This window comes from Parasteatoda tepidariorum, chromosome 7 (assembly GCF_982258835.1).
Source record: "Parasteatoda tepidariorum strain Cologne lab strain chromosome 7, Ptep-v5.0, whole genome shotgun sequence".
Taxonomy (NCBI): Eukaryota; Metazoa; Arthropoda; class Arachnida; order Araneae; family Theridiidae; genus Parasteatoda; species Parasteatoda tepidariorum.
Window position 1 is genome coordinate 43,122,562 of NC_141761.1, and position 15,409 is coordinate 43,137,970.

Below are 15,409 nucleotides of genomic sequence, written 5' to 3' on the forward strand. Positions count from 1 at the left end.
AATACGTTATACTCCGAACAATATTGATGATTGAGTAATGATTTAGTCATTATGATATCCGATGTTCATAGTTTAGATTATAAATTACCGTAATTGAACAGTTCGCAAAATTTAAAAAAAAAAGTCGTATCTCCTTTAGAAAAACAGAAGTTAAAAGAAAAGAAAGATTTGAAAAAAAATATTCATTTTCCTTATTTTTTGACGTTTTCAGAGGAATTAAAAAAATTTAATTAGATTTAATAATAACGCATTAATTTCATTTTACTTTATAACCGTCGTTGAACAGCCGACCCAAATTTTGAGTTTATGGTTACTAATGTTCAACTCCGTAGCCGTGATATTTTGAACCCAATATCGAAGACTAGGGAGCTCCTGGATCAAATATTGCTGTATATTTGCTTTCGTTAAGTACTTTTTTATGGAAAACTGCATTTGAGTTAAACGGAGAGCAAAACCTCCCAGGGTTAGCCTGGCAGCAAGGGGACTCTAGACCATGATCCGTCTAACACTAAGGATATTTTACGTCTGCACTGTGGTGGGTGCGAGCCGGGTGCAGGATTCGTATTAGCCAACCATCTTTGGGATTCGAAACCGGTTGAGCTCATTGGTTAGCCCTCGCTCTATCCCCTGAGCCACCACAGCTCTAAGCATACTTCGATCGAAATGGCAGCTAAAGATATTTGATATGTATTTCTTAACCATACCACATTCTTTTGCCTACATTGCTTACCTATATTATTACCTATATCATTACCTATATCATTACCTATATATTGCACACGCGCCTCACTGGATAGACACTGTAATTTTTTTTTTTTTAGTTCATTAGTGAAATTCATCTCGTTCATTATTAGCTTCCAATCTCCTGCTTAGATTGCTTAGATTGTGCTTAGATTGTGGTGTCAGCGCTAGGACTCGAACCCCAGTTCTGTTGGTCATGGGTCGTACGTCACGGACTTAGTAATCGAAGTCTCTGCTGCCGGAGTATGTCCGTATTTTCACATAGTTTTTTTTAATGGTGTAGAATGATTGGATGTTAACATAGAGTTCAAAAAAGTGGTGTTAAATAAATTAAATTAGTGATTCATTACGTTGCAGTAACAAACACATGCCTTTATTTCAACCAATTTGGATTTTTAATCATTAAAATATGGCAGTAGGAGCAATCTGGAAAATATAGTCACAAAAGTTTTACCGGAGAGCTGTGGAATGTTTAGGTCTGTTATTGTTAATTTACTTTCCGCAGATTGACCACATCCCCTGAAGTCTTAAAGCTAATCGAAAACTTTCTCACAAAATTGCAAAATTTGTTTATCCACATAAAAATATTTTTTAATTATTTTTATTAATTTGATTAATGAGGGTCAATTAGTAAGATATAGTAAAGAATACAAAATTTACACCATTTTAAACTATGTAATTATATATTAGAAAGTACAAAATTTAAGCAAAATTGATTTAAAAGCTTCGAATCTATAAAATTTCAAAAAGCTCCATATTTTAAATATTCTATTTCAAAAGACAGTAATTAATTTTAAATTCAACATGATTTCTGAAAACTGACATTATTATTAAAGGATCTTATATTTAGCTAAAAAATTAAAAAATGAAATAAAAATACTACAATACTAATTATGTTTTAATTTCGAAAAAAAAAATTTTTATTTAGGAGCAAAGCTTAGTATAATAATAGTATTTTGAAAGTATTTTTTCAATTGAATTTTTAAGGAAAAAAACGATATATTTCCAAAAGATTTAAACTTAATGCAATTTTATTATTTTAATTTATCCAATGATGGTGACTACTATCCTTATATAAAATTATAATGAAGTACTTATAAGACTTTGGCTTATTAAGGTTGCAAACAGTGAATCGAAAAGTCTTATAGACAATTTAGAAAAAAAAATTTGCAACATAGAATTATTTTTCGCGTCGTAATCCGAATTCAAATTGAAAATTGAACAATTTCAACTTTATTGAATTTTTCAAATTTTATTAAATCTACTGTGCAACTAAAAATTATTTTCGATTCTTGAAAAAGAAATTTATATCTCTGTAATTTTTATCATTCGATAAATAAGTAGAAAGTTTCGCCTCTTACTTGCTCCGCTCGCTATACCCCCTAATTGATTCGCATTCATCACTATTTATTTGTTCTTAAACGTAAATTGTCTCAACAAAAACACCTAACATTTTCGTTTCAAAATAAACGCATCATATACAAATACAGTACAGTAAAACATATACAGTAAAACAAAATTAACTCGTAGTTGAACATCGAAAACAGCGGTAACGTCCAGCGGCGGCCCTTACAATTTTTTAATATTCCTTGTATAAAAGTGTAATACAGCACTTCTCCTAATTTTTTCTATTAAGGTTTTAAAATTTAATAAAAAAATTCTTTTATAATTTCTAAATAAAGAAATTTTACCATTTTAAAACTATATGGTTCGAAGAAAAAAACTATTTGATTGAAGTTCTAAATAAAACTTCTTCGCTTAAGTTCAGTTTAATTTTCTTTCAATTCATTGATTCTATGATATAGTTATTTTCCTAACTTGAAAAAGGTATCTATTCCATTATAAGATTTATCCGCTTTATTATAAAATTATATCACAAAATTTATCACAATATGTTCGAGTAAGGTTTCAAAATTGAATAGAAGCATTCAACAAAAAAGTTCGAAGCGTGGGATTAACATCATAGATATTTTTTCTAAATTCTTATTTAACATTCAAAAATTTCAATGAGAGCAAATGAGTTTTATTTTATTTAATTAAATTAATCCCACGATTGCAGTGAAGAAGATTTTTACGTCATTAAAAAGAGGTCTGAGCCATTGTTTCTGAACAGTCAGTCCTAAGATTAATATTTACTTTAGAATTAATATAACTTTTTCACATATATTTGAATAAAATAAGACTCAAGATATTTTTTACTGTACGTGAGTATGTGAATCACCAGAAACAAACTGGCAAAACAATTGTTTGAGTGTATTGGCAAAACTTATGCCAATAGTCCAATTTACAAACCTTACCAGTCAGCGATAAAACACTGAAATATATTGCTGGTACTTCGACTAAATCGGGTTGAGAAACTTTGATCCATAGCACTATATCTTAAACCTATATTTATATAAAAGTATAATAAAACACTTCTCAAAATTTTCTCTTTGGAATCTCTAATATTGGGTCATATATCAACAAATTATAAATTGTTCGTATAATTTTTCTAAAATTACCCCTTCATCAATCAGGAGTTCAAGCTTTTTCATAGTAAAACTTCACTCCACCTTAATGAATTATTGAAACCCAATACTTAGTATTAACATTACTTTTCTTCCTTGAAATTGACTCTCTATTTTATCGTATTATATCACAGATGACAGAAATTTCATTTTGGGAAGGAGCCAACTTTGGCATTAATTAATACAGAGGTGTGACTTCTGGCAACTTATGTCCAAACTTTAAGTTATATTCCTTGAACACGAGTGTCACATTTCCTTAAATATCCCTTGAGGAAATATTTGACCGGAACGAAAAGTTAATGTTTCTGTGTGTCATAATAATTAAAGATTGTTGGAGGAAACTGGCCAATAAATTAATCTCCTTTAAGACAATTTTATAAAGAAAAAAATCCTCAAAAATTACTTTTAAAAGAAAAAGAATTTAATCGAAATTTTATTTGAGCTTGTAAAAACCACACTGTATTATGAAATTCCATCAAAACATGAAAAATATATTGACAGCAGAGTTGCTGATATTTTTTTCCTTTATTTCTTGATGTTTCCCGTTTTTAAGACTGATATTTTGTGTGTTGCAAACTGATGTTTTACGTTTTAAATACGAACAGTTTCGGTTTTACCAATTGATGTTTCTTGTTTTTAATCCGTATATTTTCCATTTATCCAGCTGAGGTTTCCCGTTTACAAAATATTATTTTGATGTTGCAGCTGAGCAAGTTCATCATGACAGATATGGCATTTTCAGAATTTAAATGCACAAAAAAAAGCCAAACTGTTTTAATACATTTAAATAAATTACACAATTTCTTATTAATTTTCAAAAATTTGAAAACTGATTGTTACAGACGTATAACGCTTGTGTAACGCCCATAAAAACAAAATATTTTTTTTTAACTTTAAGAAAAAATTTTAATCTAGAATCTTTAATAAAAATTGGGATAATTTTAAATTACACTAACAGTTATTTAAATGGAAAAAAATATTCAAACTGCTTATCTATATTTTTACAGATCATACAGATACAGAAAGTCATACAGATTTGGTTATATAAGTGTACAAATATTTCATCCGTAACTATAAAATTACCCAGCTTATACTGATATGCTGTCTCCATGGAGCAATAATCGTTCTTTTAGGGGTGGGTTTGTAATATTATAGCCATCTTGCTTCGATAGTTTCGCTGCATTAGAAAATGAATTTTCTCTTGATTTTAAAACGCTAGGATTCTTGTGAAATCGATAAAATTATGCAATTTTACTTACCGATCAATAATATGGTAAAATGGCTAAAGAATACATCTGTGGTGTTGGCTACATTTACTGAAGGACGAAAAATGCTATTTTTTACAGGATTTCAAAACTTCTGCAGTGATTTACTTCGATAATTCGAGAACTTTTCGTTCTTCACAGTTGAGTATTATTTATATCATTAACCATCTTTTTTTAATTATTCAATTTGTGCATGACTGTAATGGTACATAGCTAATTATAATTTTAATGCTTTTAAATTCTACATTTTTTTAAATTCTATCCTGCACCTTACTGAAAAAAAATATTCTACATTCCCTCCTTTTCATCAGTAAAAATTTCAATTTATGAAATCAATTAATTTAATTTTATGTTGTTTTTTTTAATAACTAGTATTATCAAATATCCTTGCTAAAAGATTAAGCTTAAATTTACGTTGACAGATATCATTAATAATCAATCGCAATATCCAATTTACTACTACTACAAAGCATCTTAAAAGCTGTTCTCAGAATTCAGCAAATAACAAAGGATTCAAAATTTAAACAAATAATTATTATAATAAAATTCAAGTGAGAATCAATACATGGGATTAAAGATTTTCTGCTGCAATTAAAGAACGAGAGTAACTTTCTCTACACTTTACGCAATGAAAAGTATTCTCTAAAAGTAATCTTTTGTACGCAAAATAAAAATTCTATCTTAATTATTCATTTATGTAATGAATCCCCAATCGCAATATTGAAAAAAGTCTTTTTTTCCTAATTATAAAAAGAATGCTTGCAAATCAGACAAATGTAAAAGGAATTATGTATGAAACTTATAAATGATTTAAGAAGCTCGGTACAAACAGCTTCAGATACGCTTAACGAAGATTTTTTTCTGCAGGAAATATTTTACTTTTAATTATGGAATTACTGAAGTAAATAATAAGTTAAATCATAATTACTATAAGTATACGGCAATGATTCCATATTATGATACAGTTTTAATGAAAATAAATTAGAAATATTAATAAAGAGCAAAAGAGATAAAACTAAATAGACTATTAGAATCATTTTATTGGAAGATCATAAACTGAAATAACTTTCGAAATCTCGCAATTCTTTTACAAATGTTAAAACTGGTTTTCTTAGTGAACTTCGTTTCTTATCATTAGGTATATTTCCTCCCCGCTGAAAGCAACAGCAAATATTCTGAAAGAAAAAAAAAAAAAAAAAGATAATTAATAACAAAAGACAAATTTTAAATGCGCATATAATTCTATGCATATTTCCAAAACCAAGCCTTTGACTTTATTATGCAGATAACAGGCACTAAAGATTTTTCCTTTGAATATTTATCATTAATTAATAATGATGTTTGTTTACTCATCATTTTAATGACCAAAGAATGCACAAAATATCTATAACTGATTAAATGAAGAGACACCTTTCTCCTCCATGGATCACATCGTAATTGCTGCACTACTGTTACGTCTTCATCATTTTCATTATATAAAAAAGTCCTTTGCATTCAATTTCTCATCTCTTTTAGGAACAAACAAAGCTTACTCCATCCCCCTTCAGTATTATTTTTATGCATCGTAATTATCATTTTAAAATTTTTAATGACAAATAATTTTCTTTTTACCTATAGCACCATAGCCTATTTTAAAATAAATTATTAAATTATTTTTTATATAAATTATAATTATTTTTATTTATAAACAGTTAAAATTCATATATTTGTGCACGCATTTAAATACAATCAGATGCTTATTATTAAAATAAAATTCATTAAAATTAAATTTCAAAAAATAATGCTAGCATTCGAAAATTATACTAGCAAATGAAAGAGACAGAAATGATTCACTGGTTCTGTAAACAGATGAATGATTCTGTAAATATATGAATATTTAATTTAAAAACAATATTATTAAACCAAGAAAAGTTAAATGTTAGAAAATAATATTAAAGTTCACATGCTCACAACCAATAATGTTTTAAAAATACAATAAACTCTAAAACTGCTGAAAGAAAATACAAAAAAGTAAACATTCGAAATAAAATTTTAAGAATTATGACACTTTTATGATCAATGATGAATATAATACTTTTTTATTTATGATATTTTCGAGGCAAACTAATAAGTTTTGTTATAATAATAATTAGTTTAAAACATTTATTATTTTTTATTAAATAAAGCAAAATTACTATAGGAAAATTCCAATGAATATTTCAAAAGAAAGCGTATGGAACGGGCAATACAGTATTAATAATTAATTTAAACACGATGGTAAAAAGACATTTCAGTTAAATATTTATTATTATATAGAATAAATAATAAATCTTATTTCCCCCATCTCGAATTGCCCCATTAACCTAAAAACAATTTCCATCGTCAGAAAGAATATGCTAAACTAAAAGAAAAGCTTTTGAAAACTCCTCTAAATTTTTTTCAAATTGGATTGATTTTCCCTGCTACAGAAAAGATATTTGTGAATGTCAGTTATGCATTTTAGCTGTCACGTAAAATAAATTCGAGAATAAAACTAAGCTCAGTGGTGCGACAGCCCATAGAGGGCCAAGGTCTACTGCACCCATCTCAATTTTCTTAACCTTGGGCTCTGGGGTGCAGGAGCAGATGTTCCGGTTAGGTGGTCAGCCAAACGCGGAACACCCAGTGTTCAGTTCCCAAGCAGGCTTGGTACTCATTTATCGACCCACTAAAGGAATGAAAGGCTGAGTCAACCTTGCCCGGGCAGAGGATCGAACCCAGGATCCGCAACACGTGCGCGAAGCGCTACCACTCGGCCACCAGGAGCATGTTAAATAAGTTCTAGAATAAAATAACACTGAAAAATTTATTTAGTAAGTAACAAAGCCATATTTTTAATTACTGTTCATTGCACTATATCATTTTGGGTTCTAAGAATTTGGATAACAGTTTACAATAGTTCGCATATTGTTTTGAATAAGTAACTTTTTATCTAAATATTGCATAAGTTGATAAATTGTTAAAATTATTTTTATAGATATATTACACTTTTTGGCCTGTCATCATTGAGTAACATAAACAAGCAAACTCTAGCACTGCATTTAATTTAGCCTACTATAATATCTCTCAGTGACAGGTGAAAGCACAAATAAATGTCTGTTCAAAACTCTTTTGTAACATTTTCCTAGGAAACAACAGTCAAATACCCTACATTGACATGAAAAACCAGGCAAAAACCATTAAAAAAAACTGCAAATTTTGAAATTGAGGTTTTCGCCAACCATATTTCTAAGTAAGCAATATAATTGTAATGTTAACTTACAGACTACTAGAATTTTATGCGTAATTGTTATTTTCAGAGTTTTTTTTTTTTTTTTTTTTTTTTTAGTTAAGAAAGAAAAAATTATTAACAAGGAAAATTTCACTAAGCAAGACTAAACTTTAAAAAAAAACATGAAAAAAATCAATTTAGTCAAATTCAGCATAATAAAAGGGAGCTAAAATTGAGTAATAACGCTTTATCGATTAAACCAATTTCAACATGTAATTACAACTTCCTCTACATATTTGTGTATCTGCATTGACTAGGTACTTACCAAAAACGCAAATGGCTAACACATTTCCTCGAATATCTTCCCTATTAGGATCAAAACAAAAACTTTATAGATGCGAAAATTTTAAATAATTTTCACTTCGTTGAATCACTTTAATGTTCTCCGAAGAAAACACAGTAATACAAAATGAGTCTTTAAAAGCTATACACCAATGCCAAATTTAATGCACAGTTCGTTTCTTCATGCCCAGCGCCATGCTGTGAAGTGTCAGAGGAAAAATGCAATTTTTTTACTGATTAAGGCTTCCTTTAAGGAAATTTTCTGGTATTTCAAAAAAAGAAATCAGAAAATTTCCAGTAATTTCATGCGAAGTTCCGTTTTCCATCTCGAATGAACTTTTCCTTTAATATAAAGAAAATGTACAGTGAAATCACAGAAAAACACCAGAAAATTTCAGGATGAAATTCAACAGGACAGTATTAAAAGTCAATTTGAAATCTGGCCGATTTTCTTATTGAATACTTACGTCAGTCTTGAAGTTAAAGATGAAAAAAAACAAGAAAACAAACTATTTTAACTGTCAAAATGGCTCAGTGGTAAAGTCATTGAACTGTCAGTGTGAAGAAAGGGGGCTCGATTCCTAGTTGCGACTTGAGGACCACTATTACCAATAGGTGCCAGGTTGTCTGGAAAATAAAAGCGACCTGTGCGCAATGCTAGCCACTTTGCCACAATCATAACGTTTGACTTGAAATTGTAGAACTTTAACTTTAATGACCACCCTTTCCACAATGGGCTGTCGTGGGCTTTACTTTTTAAACAAAACTTTTGAAGTTAATATAAATTTTTTTATATATATAAAACTGATAAAGAACAAAGAGCTTTATTATATGAAAAGGGATTTATTTCTTTTTTCAGTCAAAAATTATTTTATACAATAGAAAATATAACCGCATTTAAAATCTATTAGCTCTGGAAAATGTTTTTAAACCATTTAAGATCTGTACACCATGAACTTTTTAAACTTTTTGTACTATTTTGATGTTTATTAAATATATAACAGATTGTATGAGATATTTAAAAATTTGTAACTGAAATTTTAATTTTCAATGCAAATATTTTTCTTAGTTTTAAATCAAAACTTCCGTAGCCTTTAAAAAAGTTGGTTACAAAATTCCCTACATAAAAAATGCATATATTTAAAACTAACTTTGAAAAGTTAGTTTTATTTTTAATTAACCGAATATCTGTTCTTCGTACAGTTAGAATAAAAAAAAAGAAATAAATCAATAAATCAGTACTGAACAACGCTACGAAATCATGCATAAAACTAAAAGGCATGTATCGACACAATTAATAAAGCTAAAATAATTTCAATTTTATTTATTTATTATCATTTCTTGCCCTTCTTTGTGTCTCTAAGTTATTAAATTAAGCAAGACACGCTTTTTTTATTGCTCATTTCATCAGAATAGATATTAAATACATTCAGCATGATTCTATAGTTCGCGGAAACTCATGATAGTCAAAATTTACTACTATAAAGAAATTTTCTCCGGAGCATATCATTTTCGAGATGCCGTTAGACACTTATTACTAAAATAATTAAGCTTCGTCTGCATTTCGCAAGTTAGTTTCCTTTTTTCCATTAACTTTGCTTTTTAATACATTGCTTATTATTTTTTATTTTAATTTCATTTCAAACATTTTTTTCATTTTAAACATTAACTAATCATCATTAGCGTCAATATGCATCAGTTGCCTACGCGAAAAGTGTTAAAGCATCAACAGTATTAGTTAAATTCAAATTTCTTTCTTTTTTTCTTTTTTTTTTGCTTAATAATTTTTAAAAAAACTACAACCTAATAAGATAAGACGTAACTTTAAAATTCATGTTCAACATCAACACAACAATCATTTTTGTCGAGAAAAAGTACGTCAACAAATAAAGAGTTAAGGCTTCAAGATCAAACAGTAATAATTAAATTTAAATTCATTTCTTTTTATAATTTTCTTTAAACAAAAACCCCCGATTAAAATAGAATTTCACTTTAAAATACACATTCAACTCGAAACGCTGTAATCATTCATCTCGAGAAAAAGTACGTCAACAAATAAAGAGTCAGATTCTGAATCGGCAAGTTGTTTCAAAATCCTTTGACTGACTGCCCCCGAGACATTTCCTAACTCTTTTTGAAAGCATCACAGACGGTATTTACTATTTTTTACTTTTTGCGACTACATCCTCATCTTAGTAAATGCTCAAACAGATTGCAAAATAAAGCATTATTTTCAAAGAAGCCTAATGGCTTTTACTGCGAAAACTTTCTCCCAATGGAATATGAGCCTCTATTAAACCGTTCTTGCTTTTAAAGAACACTTTGCTTGAAAGCAAGCAACAATGTTATAAATTTGAAATAACTTTTGATATTTGTGCTGATCAAAATCAGAACAAATTTTTACAGGTAACGTTTTGAATAAATCATGAAAAGATTTATTTAAAGAGAACTTTGGAACAAAATATCTAACTAACATCCATATAACTACTAAATATTATATAAATCATTCAACTTATTTTTTTTTAAGTTTATATAATTTAGAGATATCTCTAGTGAATTATTTAGCTTTACATTTCTCTTGGTCTTAATAGAAAATTATGTAAAACAGATTCATATCCACAGATTTAGGAAATGAATTTTAGCGAAATCAAATTCAAAACTAAATGTAATTTACTCATAAAAATACGAATAGTTGGTTTTTTAAAAGGAGTTAATATATGAGATGTTTGCTTTCAAAAACAGTTCAATACATATTTAAAAATTTCATTAGAAATATTTCATTCAGCTACTTGAAGAAACTAAATAAACACAAATTTTTACAAATGAAATTTTGAATAAATATTTTGACGACTTATTTAAGTGATCTCGTAATTATATGATATTTATAAAGATTTATTAAAAAGGCCCTTTCTAATGAAAGTAGGGATAAATTTATTTAGCTTCAAAGCAGTAACACTCTTATAAATTTGGTAAATTTATTAGCTTGTATTTTTTGGAGCAAAGCGTGAAAATTGGCTATATCATATCATAATTTTGGCATAAATAATAAGTTCCTTTGTTAATGTATAAAGATCATTGGTTTAAATAAAGGAATTTTATCTGCTAAATTGGGGCGTGAACTATAATATCTTCAAAAGATAGAATAATTCCTTTGATGATGCTCCCACCCAATCCTGGTGATGTGATCTGTGTGTGCTGTCTATTTCGAGGCTATGCCGACAGTAATTTAGCTACTGGTAGAGTCACCCAAGCCTAACGGGTCAAAGGAACGACACTAGATAAAGAGAAACACTCTGGTCTTTTAGTTTTGGGGGTTAAACATGTGTTGCAATCACCCCCGTTCCATAAAAATAGTTATTGTAGCAAAGTGTAATGAAGAAATTCAAGGTAAATTCTACAAAGACTGGGAGCATGCCCTTTGGAAATGAAATTATGAACCTATCTTGATCAGCCTTATATCGGGCTAAAACATTGCAGTATCTGTTGCAGCAATTGTATGAATACAAGGTTGATCTCACAGCAATACAAGAGATACGATGGACCGGAAATGGTGTGACTAATACTTGTATAAAAATTCACATATTTTATAGCTGTTGCCATAACCATCACAAGGAGGAAACATTATTCGATTTTAGCAAGCTATAAAACATCTGTCCATGAACTTTTATGCAGTTTACCCTAAACTCTGTGTGATTAGAATCAGAGGACAGGTTTTTTCATCATATCATGATTTGTGCTCATGCACCCACTGAGGACAAGTCAGATTATGAAAAAGAAATCTTCTAGGAAGAGCTAGATAGTGTTGTTAATGACGATCAGATGTGTAATTTTCTAATCGAATAGATCATGAGCTTATTGAAGCAAGATATTATGGTAACTGAGTGGATGTTCGAAATTACCGAGGTGCTAGCACTGACTCTGATCATTCTTTTGGTTATTGCCAAATTGAGAAACAGAATATATGTGACAAGAAATAAAAATGGAATAATGTTGCAGGAGTTCAATTATGATAAACTAAAAGTAAGAGGTTTTAAAACAAATTTATTAATTGTGTTGAAACTGCACTTTGCGAGTAAACATTGCGAAAATAACTCAGTTGAGTCAAAAGGTTTGTTGTTGAATGAAAACATGTATAATGTTGCTGACAACATATTTGGTAAAATGGAAAGAAGCCCAAATATGGATTGGTTTGACGATAAGTGGGTAAAAGCTACGAATAATAAAAACATTGCTTACAAGAGAATTATTCAAACACAAGATTTAATGCGGAAGAACATGTACAATGTAGAAGAGAAGAAAATAGACTACATAAAAGTAAGAAAGAAGCTTTTGAGAAGGAAAATTTTTAAGATATTAAGTTCCTGAAGACAATAATTGAAGGCAGAGCTTCCAGCAGAAGAATTAATATAGAAGTTACATGGACATTAAGCAAACATCTAACCTCTGCAAAAGTAAAGATGGTTTAATTTTGACAGACAAACAGGGTGTTCTTGACGGATAAAATGAACATTACTGTGAAATGTTCAGAAAATGGGATCAACCCTGCAGCCCTGGAGTTGTTTTCGAAAACCAAAATAGTGAAGAAGTATTTAAAAATATCTTATTCTTAAGTCTTATTTATTTATTTTGTACAGAGTTTTACCTATTAGCGATGTTTCTTGATTGACCTATGATGAAAATTGAGAAAAAAATGCCTTTTTATTCAAAGGTACGTGTTTCTTAAATTTCAACATAAATTTAAGCCAGTTGCTCACAGTTTTTCTCGACAGTTATTTAGTGATCACATTCTTCTGCGTTGACACTCATAACAACAATTTCTTAACTGACTTTTCATGAAGTGATTAAAGCAACACGAACTTTCGAAACAATGTAATATAAGTAGTTTAAAACAAATAAAACTCCTTAACATTGCATTTAAAATGTTAGATAAACTATAAGTGACAGGGAAGAGTGGGGTCAATTGTAACATTTTTTACTTAACTATTTTTAACTAACAAAAAATCCAATATAGTATTAGTATTAATTGACAGACGAGTAAAGTAGACTATCCTCTACTGGAAAAAAATACCTTATTTTAAATGTTATTATATTAGTTATTAACAATTTTTGACAGTCGTGCATAACTGTTACAATTGTCCCCATTTACGGGGTCAATTGTAACAGTTCATAAATTCAACTAAAACATAGTTAATTATACATATTACCATAGTTGTGATATATTTTTTTATTGATCGAAATAGTAGTGATATTTTAGGAGTAACAATAATAATGAGCAGAGACCTAAAGGGTTAAACTTTTAACTTTAAGGGGTTAAAAATTTTAATTTATGCTGTGAAAGTTGACAAATAAAATAATGCACATGCAACATAATATAAATGATATAGGAAACTATTGGTGGTTCTTAAAGAGTTAAGTAATAGTTTGTAAACATAAGATTATTTATTTTCAGCTGTTACAATTGTCCCTTTACTTATTGTTACAATCGTCCCCAAGACGCCATTTCAGCTTCATTTGTTAAAAACAATGCCAGTTAATTAACAAAACTAATCTTTTTTTTAAATGTTAATTAAGGTGTCCACTTACATAATCGGTTAATAATTTTTATTTGTTTAAACAAAATTACTTTGTTACAATATAATATTCTAATACCAAAAAAAGTACTTACGTAGCGTGAAAATATCTTTTGTGATGTAACTCTTTCAAAAGTACATAAAAATGATTGCCAGCAGGGGTGTACACGTAGATTTATTAAATACACCTTGTGCGCCACTTAGGAACCAAATCTAGAACCCGACACTCGAAATTTTTTCTCTGTTACAATCATACCCAGTTACAATTGACCCCACTCTCCTCTATGCTAGGGAAAATATCCTAAAAAAATTATTAAATGTTATTTATCGATTTTGGTGACAAGAAATAGCTATGACCAAGTTAGAAACATACATTTTATTGCAAACTTATTTTCAAAAATGTTATACTTGGTCACAAAAGTGCTTTGGAAATAAAAAATGGACACCTTTCAACAAAATTCTACTCCAGGGCACAGAGCAAGAAACTCTTAGTAATATTACAATATCCCAACAGCACAAGAACGGTCATTTTATTCACAAGGTTATAATCTAGTGGTTTTTGCTGTTTAGTCCAACTCGATAAATGTTTGTGTTAGGATTCTTGGGCATCCCTTATGGAAACTGCTTGACCATAGAGTTGAAATTAATATCAGTAGATGAATAACGGCTGGCATATGGAAAAAATTCTCGCGATACTTTTGCAGCGCTTCATTAAAACCAAAGATTTTCACTTTCAGTTTTTTTTTTTTTTTTTTTTTTTTTTTTAAATGATCCAGGTAAAAGTTCATGTTTAATTGAAGAAATGTTTGCGATAAATTTAACAGTAGTAATAGTACTTTCATATACGTCGCACTTGTTAAACAGAATATTAAGCGCGTTATATAAAAGATTTTATGATTGGATCTATTATATGAAGCAATGATTCAATCTCACAACCCTTTAAATGAGATACATTTTGAAAGGTTCCAATTACTTTTCAACTTTAGGTTTTTATTATTGACTGTCGATTTGATTTTACTAATTGCAATGCAATTTGATGACCAATGATGATGATTTGATAATGCAATTTGAGCAATAAAGCAGATTATTTTTACCATTTTATAGTTTCAAAATTGTTTTCTAATTATTTCACAATAAATTCTTTATTTATGTATTTTTTCCTTGCAACATTTAAACCACGGTATTTTTCGCATATCGCACTTTTGTTTCGTTACTTTATTTTTTGGAACATCAATGCGCGTACCCTAAGAGCTATGTTTCGTGTAAGTAGGTTACTTTTCAAGTTTTTTTTTACTTACACTGCAAACTTAAAAAGAATCTTTCTATGTAAACTCCTTAGATAAAAAAAAAATTTCTTCATTTAATTGTGCAAACATAGTGAAATAATTAAATTTATATTTTCATTTCATTACATTTTTATAATTTGTTTCATAATGCATTATTTATTATTTTATTTCATTTTATTTTATAACAGTCGTTGAACAGCCAACCCAATTTTACTGATTTACGACTATTAATGTTCAACTCCGTAGCCTTGTAATTTTGAACCCAATCCAAAAGACAAGGGAACTCCTGGATCGAGTATTGGGAGAAATTTGCCTTCGTGGTGGACTTTTTGATGGAGCTAGCCACTGAGGATCTACCACTGAGGATATTTCAAGTCAGCACTGTGGTCGGTGCAAGCCGGATGCGGAATTCGTATCGACTGGGATTCGAATCCGGCTCGCCGCATTGGAAGGCGAACGCTCTATCCCC

General features: G+C 29.1%; 1 long non-coding RNA gene across 1 annotated transcript; it reads right to left on the minus strand.

Annotated features, from left to right (window-relative positions):
- Positions 1-5,532: 5,532 nt before the first annotated feature.
- On the minus strand, positions 5,533-14,401 carry LOC139426049 (uncharacterized). Its single transcript, XR_011637305.2, has 2 exons — positions 13,750-14,401; positions 5,533-5,688 (listed from the first exon to the last, which is right to left on the minus strand). It is a non-coding gene; the product is annotated as an uncharacterized LOC139426049 (long non-coding RNA).
- Between the last annotated feature and the right edge of the window lie 1,008 nt (positions 14,402-15,409).